Below are 13381 nucleotides of genomic sequence, written 5' to 3' on the forward strand. Positions count from 1 at the left end.
CTGGGGTGTGAGTTTTCATTCGCATATAGTCCTGGGGACCATTCAGGCTTGTTCGCATATATATATATATATATATATATATATATATATAAAATAGTGGTACTACTTGTAATTGTCGGGACCCATAGACTCGAAGAAGAAAATAAGGAGTATTCAGAGACCTTGTGGGTTCCCACTTAACAGTTTAATACTTTCTTTTCCTACCACTCCTCTTCTTTTTTATTTATTTTATTTTATTTTATGACATTACTACAGTTTACAGAGAACCAGCTCTTCAGAGGTGGGGTACGTGCCCAAGATACGACACGCATTTTTTCTCTAGATCGCGACACTGAGGAGCTGGAACAGGAAACTGGCCGCTCTTGAGTCTTTAGTTTTCCCAATGAGTGCCTTACCCACCTCCTTTACGAGCTTAAGTGCATATCTACCTCCAGGCGCCAAGGGTCTCAGAGGCTTTCGGCACGAACCTGTAACAACGTTCTACGTCCCTGTACTTGATGGTTTTCTGGGTCTCCCTGGAGGCGGCTGCCCCACCTCCCTCAGTTGTACTGCGAGGTAGATAGGTATTAGCCAATGTAGATGTACAGGTGTAGTCCCATACGACCTGTTTACCTTCCCTACATGGCTGCAGGGTGATTCCACCTGGGCGTTTGTGACTGTTGTCTGGTCTCCCTTTATACGGGGCTCCCAGCTGTAGCCAAACTTCTCTTGATGATACCATTGACTGATTCATGTCTGGCAATCTTTCCTTGTGACTTACGAAAGATGAGAACATAGCCGCTGCATTGGTCTGCCCGCGCATAGCGACAGATACACCAGTGTACGGTGGAGATAGGGGCGGCAAGGCACAGGGCAACACCAATACTTAGGGCCCGATGGTCCAGGCGGGAGTCCAAGGCAGAATTAGAGACAGCCAACAGGAATCCGTGGCATGGGGAGCTTGCACAGCTAGAAGATGCGCTCTGTCCTTCCCAGAAGCTGCCTCCCACAATGTTGTGGCAATGTTCTCCACTATTGGGCTATCCCATTTGGCCTGTTTGCAGTCGTTTGGAAAAGTTGCTCGAGGGTGAGAGTTGGCAGGATTGTCCCACTGACCCCGTCCACGAATTTGGGATCATGAATCCCAATGGAGTCTTTTAGGTATTCTGGTAGTATTTAATTCAGTAATTCACCTGTAGCACTGGTCGAGGATAAGAATGCCGGCAATACTGTGTCGCCTAACGAATACCCATACCCTCCGAGTCTAGCTGGGAGCGTTGCTTGGTCCCAATGGTCATCTTGCAAGGAGAGGTTTGACAATTTCACAGTTATTGATCTTAGTAGTGCATATTATTCTGTTAATTTTGGGCTGTGAAAGGAGGGAGCACACCTTAGGAAATAGGTAAGTTTGGGCAAAGCCAGGCACCTTGTGAGGAGTGTTACGGTATTAACACCGTTGCTGGACGGTGGAGTGGCGATTTCGGCGCCATCTATGGACCTGCACTCCAACTGTTCGGTATTAGATGAGATGCAGACAACGCCATCTGTTGGCAGTGGTGTGGCATCAGTGAAAGGCTCCTGTTTCATACCTCAGTTAGGAGGTGAGGTCGATGATGATGACCTCTGGTGGGTGGCATAACGATATCAATGTCATCTAGGTTGTACATGCAATTACAATTTCAGTTCCCTGGTGGAAGGGTGTTATCCTAAGACCACCCTGTAAACTGTCTGTGTCTCTAATGACGTTTATGTTCACAGAGGTGACCTGAAGAGGGCAGTTCACCTTGGGCAGTCCAGAACTCCTGACTTGGTCCTGTGAGAGGACAAAGTGGCCACCGTCGGTAGTAGCAGTGTGTTAGCTGCTGTAGTGTCCCAGAAAACACAAAACATTTTCTCACGTATTTATTTGGTAGCAGAAAGGTGACACTGTAACTATTTATATAAATTCTTCTTTTAAACGCATAAAGTGTGTGTGTGTGTGTGTGTGTACTTGCCTAGTTGTGCTTAAAGGGGATGAGCTCTTACTCTTTGGCCCTGCCTCTGAACTCTCAATCAAGTGTTGTACAGGTTCCTGAGCCTACTGGGCTCTATCATATCTACAATTGAAACTGTGTATGGAGTCAGCCTCTACCACATCACTTTTTAATGCATTCCATTTGTCAACCACTCTGACACTAAAAAAGTTCTTTCTAGTATCTCTGTGGCTCATTTTTGTACTCAGTTTCCACCTGTGTCCCCTAATGTGTGTGCCCCTTGTGTTAAATAATGTGTCTTTATCTACCTTATCAATTTCTTTGAAAATCTTGAATATGGTGATCATGACCCCCCCTAACTCTCGTCTTCCAGAGACATGAGGTTTGATTCCCGTAGACTCACACAAACAAACACACACAAACATATACAGATAGAAAGAAAGAAGTCTTCTGTGTGTGTGTGTGGAAAGTACTGATTGGTATAAGCATTACTATAATGTGTGTATTTAGTGTGTTTGGGGTGTTTATGTGTGCGATGTGTTTGTGTGTTTGTGTTTGGAATGTTTTTTTGTGTTTGTGTTGGTGTTTGTTTGTTGCCATATTTGTGTTTGGTATGTGTTTGTCTGTGTTTATATGTTTGGTGTGTTTGATATGTTTGTGTGTTTGATATGTTTGTGTATGTTTGGTGTGTTTGTGTGTGGTGTGTATGTTTGTTTTGTTTATGTGATGATCTGTGTTGGTGTGTGTGTGGCATGCTGGTTGTGTTTGTGTGTTTGTCTCTCTTGGTGTGTTTGATGTGTAGAGAATGTTCGTGTGTTTGGTATGTATGTGTATGGTGTGTGTTTGTGTTTGTTTGGAATGTGTGTGTATGTGTGTGTTTGGCGTGTGTGTGTTTGGAAAGTACTGATAGGTATAAGCATTAGACTAGTACTATGGGGTAGTGTGTGGAGGTAGGCGCTGGGTGTTGTGATATAATACTGGTTGGTGGGCTTATGGTCAACTGGTGACTATGTAGGAGGCTCAGACTCAGTGTTCAACTCGCCGCAGGCCGGCCTGGACACACCTACACAACACGGGTGAGAGAGAACTCTCTCTCTCTTCTTCTTCACTCTCTGTTGCCCCCTATCTTTGTCCTTGTTTTTCTATCTGTCTCTGTCCTCATCTTGTCTCACTCATGCTCTCTCTGTTTCACTTTTCTTTCTGCCTCTGTCCTTTGCTCTCTTATCTCTCTCTTCTCTCTCTCCTCTTCTCTCCCCCCCCCACTCTTTCTCTCTCTCTCTTTCCCCCTCTCTCTCTATCCCCCCTCTCTCTATCCCCCCCCTCTCTCTCTCTCTCTCTCTCTCTCTCTCTCTCTCTCTCTCTCTCTCTCTCTCTCTCTCTCTCTCTCTCTCTCTCTCTCTCTCTCTCTCTCTCTCTCTCTCTCTCTCTCTCTCTCTCTCTCTCTCTCTCTCTCTCTCCTCCATCTTTCTATCTTTCTAAATGCAATAAAAATAATTATACCTAATAATTCCAATAATAAATAATTAGAATTAACGTTTTGAAAACCTTTCCTCCCTAACGTTATAGTGTAACATTTAAAACACTTTCTATTAAAACGTTGTGACCTCACGTTTCATTCTCTTCTTTAAAATTCTCAAAACACGTATATTATACGTAATTTGTAACGTGCCCTAAACAACAAATGGTCGTTTTAGCACGTTTATAAAAGGCAAGAAATATTAGGTGGGGTTGTCTGGACCAACGTACCCGGGAATTGACTTCTGCCAGGGTGTTAGCTTCCCCTGTACGGGATTATTTGACACCCCTGTCAGCGTGTTCCTCTCTCTCCGTACCCATCCTGTGAAGTCCTATACTCAGCCCGTACTGGTCCTGTAGAGACCTATACTCAGCCCATACCAGTCCTGTGGAGTCCTATACTCAGCCCGAAACAATCCTGTGGAGTCCTTTACTCAGCCTGTACCGGTCCTGTGGAGTCCTATACTCAGCCCGTACCGGTTCTGTAGAGACCTATACTCAGCCCGTACCGGCCCTGTGAAGTCCTATACTCAGCCCATACCGGTCCTGTAGAGAACTATACTCAGCCCGTACCGGCCCTGTGGAGTCCTATACTCAGCCCGAAACGATCCTGTGGAGCCCTATACTCAGCCCGTACCGGCCCTGTGGAGTCCTATACCCAGCCCGAAACGATCCTGTGGAGTCCTATAATCAGCCCGTACCGGTCCTGTGGAGTCCTATACTCAGCCCGAAACGATCCTGTGATGTTCTGTACTCAGCCCGTACCAATCCTGTGGAGTTCTGTACTCAGCCCGTATCAATCCTGTGCAGTCCTATACTCAGCCCGTAACAATCCAGTGGAGTTCTATATTCAGCCTGTACCGATCCTGTGGAGTCCTGTTGTAACAAACTAGCTGCTGTAGGAATGATCCAGAATGTTTTATCTACGCATGGCAGAATGGGAAGCTGGACCCACGTGTGGTGACCCGGGAGCATCCCCTGGGGGGATTTTCGGTGAAAATAATTGCCGCCTTTGTTCACAGTTTCGTATAATTAATTATTTTACAGAATTCACTTATCTAGAGAAATTAGTCTCAATTCAAATTGTATAATATTCCTGGTTATAGTCTTGGGAAGAGTTGGAGTGGACACCTTCCCTGTGTTGCTCCGGATCCCACACGCTCGTAGGTGTTTAAGTTTAACAACTAATCTCTGTTGCACTGAATGATCCAGATTGGTTGAATTCTTTTAACTGACGTTAATTACACAAGCATCTAGGGAAGAGCTATTTCCGTTTACAAAATGGCTATTTGACCTTTGAGAAAATTCCAAGTAAGTAAGTAATTATCAAAATAAGGCACCAAACCGGGAAGGCTATGTAGCACCATCAAATGTGCAAAATAATCAGAGGGCGCTAAATATCACCAAGGATGCCAATACGAGAACAAAAACGCATAAGGCGAACGATATCAAAAGTATCCGAGTCACCAAGAATTCTATTGAGGGACAGGTGACTGCGAGGGGCGGTCGGAAAGCAAGTAAGTAAGTAATTATCAAAAGAAGGCACCAAACCGGGAAGGCTATGTAGCACCATCAAATACGCAATATAAACAGAGGGCGCTAAATATCACCAAGGATGCCAATACGAGAACAAAAACGCAAAAGGCGAACGATATCAAAAGTATCCGAGTCACCAAGAATGCTATCGAGGGACAAGTGACCGCGAGGGGCGGTCGGAAAGCAAGACACACGCTCGTCCTGGAAGTCAGGATATTCAAGAAGGACATGCACGACCGTAAGAGGGACAATGCAACTAGGACAATAAGGAGCAGGGCGGCGCTCCATCAAGTGACCATGGGTTAAGCGAGTATGGCCAATACGCAACCTCGCCAGAGCTGTTTCCCACCGCCGGTTACGGTGGAAGGAGGACGGCCACGAGGAAACACAACATTTAAGAGTACGTAGCTTGTTACCAGTAACAGACAACCAAGAAGCCTGCCAACGGGTAAGGACTGAGGAATGGATAACCGGGTAAAAGTCGGAATATGGAATGCCTTTACGAGAGATGGGACAAGAGCGGACAGCTTCCTTGGCGGCAGCATCCGCACGCTCATTTAAAGACACACCAATATGGCTGGAAACCCAACAAAACTCAACTGACTTAAATTTACTGTGAATGAGAAACAGCCAATGCTGGATCTCGACAACTACTGGATGAATCGGATTAAAGGACCCGAGAGCCATGAGGGCACTACGAGAGTCAACAACAACTACAAAGGAAGACTGACAACGAGAAAGCAGGAGACGAAGAGCATAGAGAATAGCATAAAGTTCCGCTGTAAAGATGCTAGTCTCCGGAGGCAAGCGACACATATAAGTGCGATCAGGAAAAACAACAGAGTAGCCAACACCGTCCGCTGACTTAGACCCATTGGTGAAGACAGAAACGGAGCGGGAGTGAGAAGAAAAGTGCTCGAGGAAAAGGCGTTTTAGAACCGCAGGAGGGGTAAAAGCTTTAGTGATACGGGTCAAGGATGTACAAAACCGCGGAAGAGGGACCCTCCACGGGGGAAAAGAAGTAACAACACGAGGAGAAACATCAGAAATACGAACGGAAAGAGAATCCTGTAGGCGAGATAACCGGACAGAAAGAGGGAGGTGGTGAAGAGGAACAGGAACCGCAGGAGGGGTAAAAGTTAAAGCACGACAGAGGCGAGAGGAAGGATGTTGCAAGGACCGCGCAAGATAGTGAAGACAGTAGCGATCACGGCGGTCCTGGAGAGACAGGAAGCCAGTGTCAACATACAAGCTAAGGATGGGAGTCGAACGAAAGGCACCAGAACTGAGGCGCAACCCAGTATGGTGCAAAGCATCAAGACGGCGAAGAGTAGAAGGAGAAGCAGACGAGTAAGCAGGGCAACCATAATCGAGCTTAGACAGGACGAGAGACGAATGTAAAGCAAGGAGAGTGCGCCTATCTGCCCCTCAAGAAGTATGGGACAAGACCCGAAGGAGGGTAAGGGCCTTAGAGCACTCAACACGGAGGGAAGAGATATGGGGAGACCAAGACAAACGAGTGTCAAGGAATAACCCCAAAAGCTTCGTGGAATCTTTGTATTCAAGGGGATGACCATAAAGGGACAAAGAGGGACGAAGAACAACCCGTTTCCGCGTAAACGTCATGGCACAAGTCTTAGAAGTAGAGAACTTGAAGCCATGATCTGTGGCCCAAGACGACACGGCATCAATTGCAAGTTGAAGCCGGCGTTGAAGGAGAGGCGAATCATCACCCTGACAACAAAGGGTAAGATCATCGACATAGAGAGCGGAGAAGACACCAGAAGGAAGAGAGGAAAGAAGACCATTGAGGGCAACCAGAAAAAGAGTAGTGCTCAGAACACTACCCTGGGGCACACCTTCGTATTGCTGAAAAGAGGGAGAGAGAGCGGTACCAAGGCGCACCCGAAAGGAACGACGAGAGAGGAAGCTGCGGAGAAAGAGAGGGAGATGACCACGAAGGCCAAAAGAATGAAGTTGAGATAGGATATGATAACGCCAAGTGGTGTCGTAAGCCTTTTCCAGGTCAAAAAGGACGGCAACAACGGAGGTCTTCGCAGCAAAGCAGTACGAATATAGACCTCCAAGTTCACCAGGACATCTGTCGTGCTGCGGCACATGCGGAAACCAAATTGAGAAGGGGAGAGGAGGTGATGGTGTTCCAGGAACCACATCAGACGAACGTTAACCATACGTTCAAAGAGTTTGCAGACACAACTTGTGAGAGCAATAGGGCGAAAGTCCTTAGGGGAAGTACCCAGAGACCCCGGTTTGCGAACAGGGAGGACAATGGCATCGAGCCAGTCCTCAGGGACTGACGACGACTCCCAGATCCGATTATACAGACTCAGTAAATACTGAGACGTTCTCGGAGGGAGATGGCGAAGCATCTCATAATGAATACCATCGGAGCCCGCCGCCGTAGAACCGCAGAGGGCCTGGGCAGAACGAAGTTCAGAGAGAGAGAAGGGATCATTATAGGGAAGCTGAAGATGAGTGCAGAAATCTAAAGGACGAGACTCAAGGACAGGTTTACGAAGAAGGAAAGATTGGGGAAGATGAAGACCAGAGCTAACAGAAGAAAAGTGGGAACCCAGTTCGGAAGCAACCTGCAACGGGTCCGCCACAAGAGTATCATGGAGGTGAAGGACCGGTGAAACATCGGGAACGAACTTACCCGCTATTTTGCGGATACGCTTCCAGATCTGGGCCAGAGGGGTTTCGGACGTAATTGTTGAGACATAAGATGCCCAACATTCACGTTTAGCCAAACGGATGGCCCTACGGGCCACCGCACTCGCTTTCCGAAAGAAAAGAAAAGAATCGGTCGTCTGCCTACGGTGGTGCCTCTTCCAGGCTGCACGCTTACAGCGGACAGCCCGAGCACAGTCCGCATTCCACCAGGGAACGCACTTCCGTGGACCCCGGGAGGAAGAGCGAGGGATAGAGCGGAGGGCAGCGTTGAAGACAGTGTCATGAAAAAGGAGGAGAGCGCGAGAGAGAGGCAGAAGGGAGAGGTCAGAGAGAGTAGCACTGAGGGAAAATAGGGTCCAGTCCGCCTTAGCAAACTGCCACCTAGGGAAAGAGAGGGAAGGGCGAAAAGAGAAAAAGGAAACAAGGATGGGGAAATGATCACTTCCATGGAGGTCATCAAGAACCTGCCACGTGAAATCTAAGTAAAGAGAAGAAGAGCAGAGAGAAAGATCAAGACAAGAAAGGGTGCGAGTCCGAGAGTCCAAATGAGTGGGCTCACCAGAATTCAGAAGAGACAGGGAAGAAGAGAGGAGAAACGGCTCAAGAAGGCGACCCCGGGTATTCGTCAGAACGTCACCCCAAAGAGAATGACGACAATTGAAGTCACCCAGCAGGAGCACAGGCTCCGGCAAGGAGTCTAGGAGGTGTTTCAAATCAGGAAGAGAAAGCGGGACACTCGGGGGGAGATAAATGGAACAATTCAGTGTACCATTTCTCCACAAAGACACGAGCAGCAGAACAATGGAGAGGTGAAGGAAAAAGTAAAGGAACAAAGGGAACATCAGCACGAATCAAAAGAGCAGAAGAATTAGAAGCCCCAGCAACAGTTGGGGGGGGGGGGGGAGAGAAAGGAATAGCCACGAAAACGACCAGGACGAGCACCAAGCATCGGCTCCTGGAGACAGACACAAAGGGGCGAAAACCGCGAAATCAGAAGTTGGAGTTCGAGGAAATTAGCGTAATAACCTCGAACGTTCCATTGAAGAATGGACAACGACGAGAAGAGAAAGGACAAAAACAGAGAACAAGGAAGAAACAAAGGCGAAAGAGCAACAGAGCACGTTAAAGAATATCAGGGTCGGAATCAGGGTCAGCAAAGTTAGGGTTAGGGGGCATGAGTAAACTGAGCAAAGACGGAGGGAAGGAATTGGGAGAACAGATCAGAGGTGGGCGGGCGGGGTCCGGAGGAGGAGGAGGAAGAGGGGGAGACAACGGAGAGGAGCAGGCAAGGACAGCAGCAGGAAGAGGAAGGGTAGAAAGAGGGGAGCATACCTCAGCAAGGGCAGCAACTGAGAGAGAAGCGGGGGCTAAAGAAACCTCCATAGCAGGAACAGGGGGCGCAACCACCGAAATGGGAGGGGAAGGAGCGAGAGAGGCAGAAGTAAGGGCCGAGGAAGAAAGCGAAACCTTCTTACCCGCCGGGGAGGAGGAAGGAGAGGAGCCAGGTTTACGCTTCTGACATAAAGAGACAGGTGTTCCAGCAACCACGTACTGGGCAACGGATTCTAGCGTCTCATTAGGAGAAGCTGAACGAGAGCACACATGACGGCCGTTTGGAGAGCGATGGACATCAGCCCGCACCGACAGGCGGCGGGGAGAGTCAAGAGACGGAGGGGAAGGATGGGAAGGAGGAACGGAGGGAGACGAGGAAGAAGACACAGGAGACACGACAGACCGGGTAGAAGGAAGGGGAACCCCAGGAGGAGGATCCTTCGGGAGAGAACCCAAAGGAACAGAGGAGGGGGCAGTGGGCGCATCAGGGTCCAAGGCCCGGAAACGGTTGTGAGTCTGAGGAAGGCGGGAAGGACGAGGAGAGGAAGAGCGCAACACGCGAGCATAAGAGATATTAGCATAAGGCGGGAGCCGGCGAACCTGGCGTCTCGACTCAGGAAAAGATAAACGCTCCCGGTGCTTCAAGTTGAGGACCGCTGCCTCAAGCTTGTAATGGACACACGCACGGGAGAAAGCAGGATGGGCCTCACCGCAGTTGAGGCAACGAGCCTGGGGAGAAGTGCACTCCGACTTAGAGCGACCTTCGCCACCACACAAAGGACAGAGAGAGAGAGTCCCGGAACAGCGGAGGGCACCATGCCCAAACCTCCAGCACTTGTTACAGAGCCGAGGAGAAAGAAATGTACTCCTGGACAGAGCACCTGGCACCAGCAAGAATGACAGAGGGTGGAATGGTCCTACCATCAAAGGTAATCTTCACAACCCGGAGGGGTTGACGGCGACTACCACGAGGGGGACGAGTAAACGTGTCCACCTGGAGAATAGAATGGCCCTGGGCAGCAAGGATATGTCGAATATCGTCGTGGCAGTCGCGCAGGTCCCGAACACCTATCGCAACATGGGGCGGAAGCAAAATAGTGCCAACACTGGCATTCAACTGAGCGTTCTTCGAGTCCCGAACAGGGGTCTCGCCAAGGCAGGATAAGGCAGCCAAGCGGGAAGCAGCATCCTGAGAAGGAGCAGCAACAACACGTGTACCGAGACGAGTGGGGTTGAAAGTAATGGAGGCATCCACGGAATCAACGAGATGTCGATGGAGGGAGAAATCGTCAGGAGGTGCAGAATCAAGAGGGAGGAGATCAAAATATTTGGCCCACGAAGCGGGACCAAACAAGGCTTGATAGGTAGCAGAACTGGAAGGAATCGAGCGAGGGTGGCCGTGACGAGGACGGCGGTGCGAACCCCCAGAGAGAGAGGGGTTAAAAGGCGCAGTAGTTACAACTAGAGAAGGAGCCGCGCCAGGGGACGAGGAAGTCACCACTGGGGGCTTGGGGCTCGACCCAACCACAGAGGAGGGAGGGGAGCCAGGGGAAGGAGTCAGAGAGGCCAAAGGAGGAGCAAGGTCGGGGCCCAATGCAGCGGAGGCTACAGAGCCCGGTCTTCCAATACGGACCGACTCGGGGGCTTGGTCGCCCACCCCTCGAGCCTGAGAAGGTAAACCAGAAGCAGCCAAAACAGGGGTTATCATCATTACGGAAAGAAGAATTCATTCACGAATGTGCCCCCACACCCACCATGGAGCCACAATTAGAGGCAGGACACCCAACAAGAAGCTATCGCCGATCTTGCCGGGGCCTCCTAGGGGTGCGTCGTGAGTATAGGCCCCACAAACGCCACCTTAAGAAACCGACAGTCCGTCGAGATCGGGTTCAGTGACGAAAGGGGGATTGACAATAAAAGGTTCCCCTCACTCTCGACGTCGGGTACTACAGTTCTACGGGTGCAAGAGTATGCCTCCTCAAGCACCCAGGGCGTCAAAATAGAAAAAGTCCAAGGGAAGAACCAGAACGAGCAAAAGGTCGGAAGGAAACGGCAAGCAGATAGGAGAAGAGGGGGGAGAAAAACGAAACAGAAGGAAAAGGAAAAGATGCCCAGCAGAATTGGAGAGGACGGCAGCAGGAGCACAAGGCTAGAAAAGGACAGAGGACTGTCCCAAGGAGCATCACACTTCGACAGCCGCCCACTAAGCCCCCACACGGCGACAACGAGCTGAGCGTGGAGGGGGGGTCGGAAAGCAAGACACACGCTCGTCCTGGAAGTCAGGACATTCAAGAAGGACATGCACGACCGTAAGAGGGACAATGCAACTAGGACAATAAGGAGCAGGGCGGCGCTCCATCAAGTGACCATGGGTTAAGCGAGTATGGCCAATACGCAATCTCGCCAGAGCTGTTTCCCACCGCTGGTTACGGTGGAAGGAGGACGGCCAGGAGGAAACACAAGATTTAAGAGTACGTAGCTTGTTACCAGTAAGAGACAACCAAGAAGCCTGCCAACGGGTAAGGACTGAGGAATGGATAACCGGGTAAAAGTCGGAATACGGAACGCCGTTACGAGAGATGGGACAAGAGCGGACAGCTTCCTTGGCGGCAGCATCCGCACGCTCATTTAAAGACACACCAATATGGCTGGGAACCCAACAAAACTCAACCGACTTAAATTTACTGTGAACAAGAAACAGCCAATGCTGGATCTCGACAACTACTGGATGAACCGGATTAAAGGACCCGAGAGCCATGAGGGCACTACGAGAGTCAACAACAACTACAAAGGAGGACTGAAAATGAGAAAGCAGGAGACGAAGAGCATAGAGAATAGCATAAAGTTCCGCTGTAAAGATGCTAGTCTCCGGAGGTAAGCGACACATATAAGTGCGATGAGGAAAAACAACAGAGTAGCCAACACCGTCCGCCGACTTAGACCCATCGGTGAAGACAGAAACGGAGCGGGAGTGAGAAGAAGAGTGCTCAAGGAAAAGGCGTTTTAGAACCGTAGGAGGGGTAAAAGCTTTAGTGATACGGGTCAAGGAAGTACAAAACCGCGGAAGAGGGACTCTCCACGGGGGCAGAGAAGGAACAACACGAGGAGAAATATTAGAAATACGAACGGAAAGAGAATCCTGGAGGTGAGATAACCGGACAGAAAGAGGGAGCTGGTGAAGAGGAACAGGAACCGCAGGAGGGGTAAAAGTTAAAGCACGACAGAGGCGAGAGGAAGGATGTTGTAAGGACCACGCAAGATAGCGAAGACAGTAGCGATCACGGCGGTCCTGGAGAGACAGGAAGCCAGTGTCAACATACAGGCTAAGGACGGGAGTCGAACGAAAGGCACCAGAACTGAGGCGCAACCCAGTATGGTGCAAAGCATCAAGACGGCGAAGAGTAGAAGGAGAAGCAGACGAGTAAGCAGGGCAACCATAATCGAGCTTAGACAGGACAAGAGAGGAATGTAAAGCAAGGAGAGTGCGCCTATCTGCTCCCCACGAAGTATGGGACAAGACCCGAAGGAGGGTAGGGGCCTTAGAGCACTCAACACGAAGGTAAGAGATATGGGGAAACGAAGACAAACGAGTGTCAAGGAATAACCCCAAAAGCTTTGCGGAATCTTTGTATTCAAGGGGATGACCATAAAGTGACAAAGAGGGACGAAGAACAACCCGTTTCCGCGTAAAAGTCATGGCACAAGTCTTAGAAGTAGAGAACTTGAAGCCATGATCGGTGGCCCAAGACGACACGGCATCAATTGCAAGTTGAAGCCGGCGCTGAAGGAGAGGCGAATCATCACCCTGACAGCAAAGGGTAAGATCATCGACATAGAGAGCGGAGAAGATACCAGAAGGAAGAGAAGAAAGAAGACCATTGAGGGCAACCAGAAAGAGAGTAGTGCTCAGAACACTACCCTGGGGCACACCTTCGTATTGCTGAAAAGAGGCAGAGAGCGCAGTACCAAAGCGCTCCCGAAAGGAACGATGGGAGAGGAAGCTGCGGAGAAAGAGAGGGAGATGACCACGAAGGCCAAAAGAATGAAGTTGAGATAGAATATGATATCTCCAAGTGGTGTCGTAAGCCTTTTCCAGGTCAAAAAGGACGGCAACAACGGAGGTCTTCGCAGCAAAAGCAGTGCGAATATAGACCTCCAAGTTCACCAGGACATCTGTCGTGCTGCGGCACTTACGGAAACCAAATTGAGAAGGGGAGAGGAGGTGATGGTGTTCCAGGAACCACATCAGACGAACGTTAACCATACGTTCAAAGAGTTTGCAGACACAACTTGTGAGAGCAATAGGGCGAAAGTCCTTAGGGGAAGAACCCAGAGACCCCGGTTTGCGAACA

Source organism: Procambarus clarkii, chromosome 70 (assembly GCF_040958095.1).
Source record: "Procambarus clarkii isolate CNS0578487 chromosome 70, FALCON_Pclarkii_2.0, whole genome shotgun sequence".
Taxonomy (NCBI): Eukaryota; Metazoa; Arthropoda; class Malacostraca; order Decapoda; family Cambaridae; genus Procambarus; species Procambarus clarkii.